General features: G+C 37.8%; 1 long non-coding RNA gene across 1 annotated transcript; it reads right to left on the bottom strand.

The window, feature by feature from the left end:
* Window positions 1-621: 621 nt before the first annotated feature.
* On the bottom strand, window positions 622-7,871 carry LOC130551940 (uncharacterized). Its single transcript, XR_008962661.1, has 4 exons — window positions 7,660-7,871; window positions 3,554-3,786; window positions 1,865-1,998; window positions 622-1,362 (listed from the first exon to the last, which is right to left on the bottom strand). It is a non-coding gene; the product is annotated as an uncharacterized LOC130551940 (long non-coding RNA).
* Between the last annotated feature and the right edge of the window lie 1,065 nt (window positions 7,872-8,936).

Below are 8,936 nucleotides of genomic sequence, written 5' to 3'. Positions count from 1 at the left end.
GACGGACTGCAGTCCTGACACTTGCATTGGCTAAATGTACAGGCAAAAAAGAACACGGTCCTCCAGGACGCATATGGGTGAGCTCTGGTTTTGAGGGTGTTCTCAATCAAGACAAGCGTTACAGTTATATTTACAACAGTTATGGACAGTAATGCTGCATTGACATGAAATATCTATGTATCACCATAGCAACATCAGACCAGAGAGCTCACCGCGTTTCTTGTATCTTGACAGCTTGTAATGCCATTCAAAACTGGAAAAAAAATCTGCACATAATACGCAGCGTGACGTCTGAATGAAACCCATCATCCATTAGTGTTTTCATACACAACCTATAAAAGCAAGAGCCTACAATCGCAAAGTTAGATGAATCGTAAATTAAAACACGAATAATTGAACATAAATGTACCTCCACTTAAAACTTGTGATATGTTTGACATCACATTTACTGTAAGGTAACAGTAGACACGTAATCGTACAACACCATAATCTAGGTACCAGAGAATTTCTGTTTTATTAGAATTAGAAAAAAACATCTTAGAGTGACTGCATTAAATTGAACGATTTTAACTAAATGCAATTAAAAATGAGTTTAAATCAATTAAACATACAAAGCGGCAAACGGAAGTATGTAACAAAATGTTTTGCAACAACTAAAAAAAGACTCGAATTATGAAGCATCCGAAAGAAGCAGTTCGGTAAAATGAATCGGATTTTTGGACAGAATGTTTGATTATTCCCTCAGCTCACCGGGCTGCAAAGCTGAAAGTGCAATACAATGAGACATGAAAAACAGCAATGCAATGTTTTGACACGCTACGCTGCATCCCCTGGTAAAAAAGTGGCCTGTTACTGAAAAATGTCTTCAAAACAGCTAAGCAGATGTCTCGCTACCGAAAAAAGCAGTCAAGTGACTAGTTTCACTTTGTTACTTTTTTGTAACCGTCTGTGGGCAAAAAATATGGGACTTTTATTCCGGAATAATCTTATTTATCAATTCGGCCTCCGTGGCTTGCAAGTGCCTGCTTGGCAAATCACTACGCTATGAAGTCGGTCATTGATTTAGAACAGGAAAAACCATGTGACGAAAGATACAGATCCAAAGACATGTGAAATCACAGCCAAGGCACGTATGGAGGGGAAGACGGGTTTTGATTTGCTCTCAGAGCTTCACGTATCCTCACACTGCAATTAACACAGACCCCGGCGGGCCGCGACCCCGCCTCAATCCAGTTAATACCATCCAATCGAGAGGCCCGACCTGCATCGCCGGTGGAGCCAGCTGTTCACAACCGAGTCGGATATGAGTGTCACATACGTCAAATGGAGATTACGAGGCGGTCAGCCACTGTGTCACGGCTTCTGTCAACACACACACATACGGGTTAATTCAACTTTGGGTCTTTCATGTGGAGGAAACAAACATTTTTTCAGCTTGGTATAATAAGGTCACATTTAAATGAGTATTTACCAAGACTATTACATTTTTATGTACTTGGTTACCAAGGAGACATGAAGAACATGCTTAACTTAATATACATTTAAATATAATAAGAGGTGATCAGACTATGGGACCGAGCCAACGTGTGGATCTACTGTTTGACCTCTCTCTCTCAGTTTTAAAGACCTCTGTTTAATTAAAGCAGCGTCTGCAGTCTTCAGCCGTGTCACCTTGCCTCTGTAATTAACATTATCAGCCTTTCATTTGTGTCCACTACAATGACACATCTGTGTGTGACTCTGTATGCAGTTCAGCAGATTCCAAGACTTTTTTATCACGCCGGTAACAATAGCTGATAAACCTGACGTGAATTATAAAACTCGCAGAGGATCAAAAATGAAACTTCTGTCATTTTTTACTCACCCATGTTGAGATTTACGGCAGCTCTCAAAAGTCACTTGCGCTTCTGCATATTTACATTTGCTGCATTGGGGACATTGTGCACCTTGGGCTTTGAGGGGTACAGCAGTCCCAGTCTTGGTTCACACTCTTTGACCCTAAGAAAGACATGACAAAAAATGTTTGTGTACAGTATGTGCAAATTTTTGGTTTAAAAAAATTTAATTGGAAGGCGATTTCTCAAAACCTTGTGTTTTGTTGCACCAACAAACTCATAGACAGACAGACAGATAGATAGACAGATATACTGTGATTATATTTTTATTTAAAAATGTATATAAATATAAAAAAATAATTAAATACAAATTTCACAATAACCATGATAGATTCCTCCGTGACCGTGACATACCAGCAGGCTTGTCAGATTATGTGGCTGCTCGTAATCTTTAATAAGCAAAGCAGTTATTACAGTACTCTTCTAAAAATGTCCCTGGTTGGCGTGTCTTTTCAATAAAAGCGTTATTTTTCAAATTCTGTCTTTGTTAGCTGTCTGCGAGGTTCTAGCAGGTGTGTGTTCAATGTATTTTTCATTGGCCACATGACTGCGATTAGCATAGCATGGCGAATGACTCTTTTTCGAAGAATGACATGATGTACTTACGTTCCCTCGTGGAAAATTCTTTCATTCTTATATGGCTTACTTTATCTTTATAATTAAAACCTAATCTAGGGCTAAGCTGTTTGTCCATACAATTTGAATAGTAAAACAGCATCCTCGCTTACGTGCAATACCATGGTTCATTGACGTGGTACCTAGTGATGCCATAAGTTTTTTTATTTATGCTTGTATTTATCTATTTTTACATAATACCTAGTTTTTATTATTGTTTTTCAAATAATTGTGTTTTTATCATATTTTTTATTTATATGTTTACTTATTTATTTGGTTGTAACACATGTATTTATTTATAATAAATATATTAAAAATAGTATTTATTTACTTATTTTAATTTAATAAATCATTTTTATAATATCGTTTGTTTATAATTATTCATTTATGGTGCATTTTTCTTTTATATTATTTATTCAAATGTAAGGAATATTTAATTTTATAATATTATTTATTTATTTATTATTTGTATTTTTATAATTTATTGTTTATAGGAAACACTTTTTAAATGTTATTCTTTTTTATTATTATTCATTTTTTTTGTTGGTAAAAAGTGTAAAAAGGCAGTTAGGACATTTTCAAGAATTTATTTACTTACAAAACTTCTCAGAGTCAGAATCAGAATGAGCTATATTTCCAAATATGTTTACACATATAAGGAATTTGTTTTGGTGTCAGGAGCTTCGAGTGCAGAGGTACAGACATAGCAAAAGAAAGTAGAAATGATAAGAAATATGTTTAAAAAACTAAACAAAAAGTAAAAGGGATATAACTCAATTATAATAATATATTATTCATATTTGTACTATGCTTTTATTTGTACTTGATTGTCATCTGCTTACATAGAGGGGGAGTTGAGGTTAGGAAACCCTTAAACCCTGTCAAAAACAGTTACAATCTACCTGTATACAGTATGTTTTTATGTAATATAATGCCAATAAAAGACTGAGTAAATGAACCCATGATCACCTCAGAAGAAAAAGTGGGTCATGCACATAGAAGACACATTGAAAGTATTCCTCTGTAATGTATAGTTAATGAACCTTTGGCTGCGACTCGTTGGCAGTGCCTAGGAAACTCAGGGCTGTGTGTTCCGGTGTCAGACAGTTGACTCTAAAGACCTCCATATCCTGTGGCTACAGCGCCGATTCGTCGCACAAGCACAGATGACCCTTTCTAGCTGACAGCTACGCTGACAATCCGTACTGACAAGCAAGCCACACTGGCGTGGACCCAAGACCAAACGCACCATGCTCGATGCCCGCTGGCTCTGAATCTTCAGCAAAAAAAGAAAGAAAAACACATACATATTCATTCATTTTTCAAGAACGCACACATGCGAGCACCTCCGAGTACCTCAGAGCTTTTGAAAGAGGCCGAAGCGATTTCGGGCGAGTGAGCAAACATATCCAGAGGATTGCATTAATATTTAAAGTTATTTAATACAATGTCATCTCTTTCTGTTGGAGGAGGCCGCTTGTACTGGCTCTCGGAGACCCCCTGTCCTTTCCGCCCACACTAAACATGTCCAGAAATGAGTGATGGGAGATATCTACGCTTAAAATATGAATTTTTCACCCGCAGCCTTGGGAGGAGATGGGACACACAGAGAAAGAATCATTAAAACATATAAATAACGTTGGGTGGAAAAAGCAGACTAGCATCTCTCAATCACGGTAACGGCCGCATGGTATCGGGGCTATCTTCGAGGCTCATTGCCCAGGGTGCTCAGCGTGAGCTGATGAAGACCGCAGCGGAAGATTGAGAGGCGTACGGACAGCGTACGTCCCACAGATACGATTATTTTGCCTTATGTAAGACGCTGGGGAGCATAACTCGTTTAAGAGTACAAGGTCTTAGCTATTCATTGTGATCGGAGCGCTCTGATTTCGCTTGTAGCAACTCGCGAGCGTACGGTCGCACAAAAGAGCTGTCTTGTTTGAAAACTTTCTCTACATTCGCTGTTCCTTCAGTACAAAGCAAATTCAACACCTCGCACCTCGAGTTGAGGTTTTACAGTAAATGACCTTGTTCGATTCAGCAAAGAAAAAAGATGCTTTAAAGCGACAACGAGCAACTTTTTGACCTTAAAATAATGTCTCTAAAATTATTTAAGTGGTAGGTCAACTTTTAACTGGATGAATTTTACTGCCGTTGCTACCTAAGCAGCCTCCTATCGGCTGAAATTGCACTTGTAACTTTAGTGTTCGGGCCGGTACAAGCCCCGCCTATCCCCTGCTTTATGGCATACGTCACGTTTTACTCGTAGCCTGGGAGAAGTTAGCGAACAGCAGAGCTAACAGTATGACGAAACGAACCAAAACATCACCATGGCAGAGCCAGCCAAAAAAACCAAAGAGGGTTTTGTCAGAGGAAGCAAAGAAAAGAAAGCGAGAGAGTGATCGGACATGAGGCCGGTCACGAATCAATATCGGATGGGCTTACACTCGGTGGAGCGAGCAGCAAGAGGCAACAGGTTGCAAAACGGATGGAGACCTAGCGGTCCGGCTCCTAGATTTATAAGTGTTATTTGTACCTTTCTTGTTACTGTCCTGTACTAGCTGAGAGATAATATAGAGATAAATAGCAGGGCAATGTTGGCTTGCTCACCGGGAGACTGCATTTATTCATTTAATTATTTATTAGATATTATTTATTAGAATGATATTGCTTGGTCTAAACACCATGCACTGTGCTGTGTTTTACCTCTCTGTGTTTTTCTTATTTTATCCTGTAAAGCTGCTTTGGAACAATGCACATTGTGAAAAGCGCTATATAAGTAAAATTGAATTGAATTGAAATAAAATTAAATAATATATGGTTGCCGGTGTCGATAGCTAGCATGTTGTCGTGTCTCGTCATGAATGTGTGTAGTGCTTGTAAATGAAGACTAAAAAACCACAATAAACATGTTGTGGTAAAAAGTAGCAGATTCTTTAGTTCAGACCAGTAAACCGCGTAAATGTTGAACAGTTCAGTCGTTGAGTAGGCTAATGTTGTCGTTATATATATATATATATACATATATACTGTATATACATTCTATGCGCTGTTTTCATAGCGTATCTGGGTCCGCCGGGTCCGTCGGCTGCGACAGTTTTTACGACACTGTAAACAGACAATTCCGCTTATCAACCACGTGGGGCAACAGTGAGCAGAAGTTGCTCATTGTCGCTTTAAATACAAAATTTGGCTACACAGGGACATACAAACGGTGTCCTGCACATATGAAGAAAAAAACCTGCCCAAACACAATAGAAAATGTATTGGATTTATTGGTTGTAATTGGGAATTGCATTGGTTTAAATGGAAACTACAATGATGGAATCTATTGGTTGGCTGTTAAATCTTATTGGAGTATAATAGTCAAAACACATTACAAAAAAAGGACTTTTGTAACAGTTTTAATGGAAAAAGCTAATGGTTTGTAATGGTATTTTAATGGAAACCATTAGAATTTCTGTGATGGTTTCTATTGGGTTTTTTTTCAGCAGAGACATTTTTAAATCAAATCACTTCTTTAAACTTTCTGCGAAGCTACAAAACAACGTGGCCATTTCCCCACCCAGCATTTTTTCCATTACTGCAACCCCTACATCTGTTGCTCCCATAATGCAATTCTCCTCTAATTTCCTAATGTTGCCCTAATCAGCGTGCCGGGTGCACGGGGGCTAATAGAAGGGTCGTTTGTACAAGCCCATCCTGGCGACAGAAGTTAATAGAAACCAGAGAATGCAAACCGCATTATAAATTCTCAAGACCAGAATATTGTATTACAAGAGAGAAAGCCATGAAACGCTCATTACAGAGGTAAATACAGCACGCAGGTTTGCGCTTAGCCCCAAGCAGCATGAGGTCATCGTTAGCGCCGTATGCCTAACCGAAGAGTCGCTATTACGGCGAACAGAGAGACTAAGTAAAAACGTTGCTGCGTGCTTTGAAATGTAAGCACAGCAACAACTTTGTAAGCAAAATAATAGCTGCATTTTTCATGCTGCTTCGACTACTATTAACATTTATACTGTTTTGCATAAATAGCTCTTACTCGAGTTTATAAGCAAATCTGCACCTCATTCATTTGCAAAATACGGAGCCGCGCTTTCTGACGATGTTTTCTGGTATTGCACGGCTGCTCTCTCTGTAGCTCGTCTTCAAAAGAGGGGTTTCCTTGATATGCTTATACAAGCTGGATTTTAGATCAATGGAATACTGCTGTGGCATAGAGAGAGGCAGGAGCGGATGAATACCAGGTTCTTTCTATACGTGTATGAATTCAGCATTCTGCAGACCAATCGACTTCATAGTCAAACAAACACCAGATATTTGTTTGGGTACAATTCGGCCTGGAAAAGCTCTGCACTACCAGCATGTTTACTGCTTAGGGAGAGGTGAAAAAAAGAGAGAACTGTCACTTTAAATTGCTCGCGAATGCAAAATCTTTCTCAGCTCAAGTACACTTATCCCATATTTTTTTAAACAACTTTCTACAGTTTTTCAGTGTGATGTATTTTTTGTTTTGTTTTTGGGCATCCAAATAATGCACTGGCTCATATATAAATGTGTATACAGTACATAAAAGTCTTGCATGTTAACTACCCATGTAAATAAACTTTAAATGGACAGTGAACATGAGGGAACATTCTGTCAACATTTATTCACCTTCATGTCATTTCAAACCTGTATGACTTTCGGTCTTTTGCAGAAACCAAAAGAAGATAGGTTGGAGCACTTTGGTAAGCAAACAACTTGGTCCCCATTGACTTCCATTGTATGGACACAACATTTCTCAAACTATCTTCTTTTGTGTTCCACAATAAAAGAGTCATATAAACCTTTTGAACGACACAAGGGTGAATAAATGATGATTTTTATTTTTGTTTAAACAATCCCGGTTAGTATACACATTTTGTTTTGTACTGTATATTCACAGCACATTAGCGCAGACTAAAAAGTTTGATATCACTTTGAACATTTTCAGTATTATTATGTTTCTATTCCACGTGGAGAATTTTACCATTCCACGTTACCATTTTAATGGCATGTAACAAGGGCAAAATTAGCTGTGGTGGGGTGCCTTCATTTAGAGGGTTTAACAAAAGTACTGCCATATCGAGCCTTTTAGATTCCCTCTAGAGTTACGAGAAAGAACCTGGACAAAAGCCGAGAAGGCAGACGTTCTCCAGAGAAGCTTAACTCCTGGTGAGACCAAACAGCAGGCGCCCATTCAGATTTCACCATCAATGTCTTCTGGTTTCCCAAAGCATTCTGGGATGTTTACTCTGAAATAGAAACAGACATACTTAACGAGACATCAATTTCAGTTTTATCTGCCTTAAAAATATATACAAATATATATCTTCCAAAAATTACTATTCTTTCATATGTCACGTGCTAATGTTGTTCAAAAGATGTTTTAAGATTATGTTCCAGCAAACATCAAATTTCCTCACAGAAAACATTGCTTTGTTCCAGAAGTGCTTATACTGTATGTTTTTGGGTGAATTACTTCTTTTACGAATCAGTTTGAGATTTTTACTGGTTTTAAATGTTGAAATTTACTGTGTATACGATGTGTGTAGGCCTAATATTTTGCATTAATTTAAAACAAAAAATGTACAAATATTGATGAGAAATGTTGATTAAGCATAACGCATTGATGATGGCATTTTTATATCATTATTTTTTAAATATACATAAAATCTAAATTAAAAGTGATTATTCAAACATCATTATGCTATCAAGCTGTTTCCTATGCTGTGTTTGCAACAGGAAGATAGCGCTTTATTTTACTTTAAGGATGTCTGCCGTAAATCACTTTAAATGCAAAGAATTGTCTCTCCAACACTCAATTGAAATTTCGCTCAGCAAACATACGTTAATAAAGCGGTACATGCATGAGAAAGGCAAACGACATTTCAGAGAGATTATTGAGGGCAGGCGGTCTGGCAGACATCCTTGCCTATTCTTCATTTAACCATAATTAAAAGCAAAGAAACAGGCAACAATACCTCCATTTCTCTACGAGCCCTTCACTGTTACTCACCCTCAGGAGACTGAATAAAGAGAGAAAATATATGATAACAAAAGTTTTACTGGCACGTAAACTACTGTGCCTAAAGACCTTTGGCAACACTAAGCCAAATGTTCATTATTCTCAAACTAGCTTTTGAAGTGTTTGCAGATATAACCCACCCCTTCTGGATCTTTCTGAAACATTGCAACTGTAAAGCAATAAAACACGTTTATTAATAGCGAAGAGACAAAATCAAGCATGTTAGAATCATGCATCATATAGTGTTCGACAGCGTGACATAGTGCAAAACACAGCGGATCATCTGGCGGCATACCAACATCATTTGTTATTGCCGGTGCTGTGGTGGGAAATCTATGATTGAAACAATGAAATCTTGTGACTGCGGCAGAGAA

This window comes from Triplophysa rosa, linkage group LG3, assembly GCF_024868665.1.
Source record: "Triplophysa rosa linkage group LG3, Trosa_1v2, whole genome shotgun sequence".
Classification (NCBI taxonomy): domain Eukaryota; kingdom Metazoa; phylum Chordata; class Actinopteri; order Cypriniformes; family Nemacheilidae; genus Triplophysa; species Triplophysa rosa.
The sequence above is the reverse complement of the archived record's forward strand: the minus strand, read 5'-3'. Positions and strand labels throughout refer to the sequence as shown.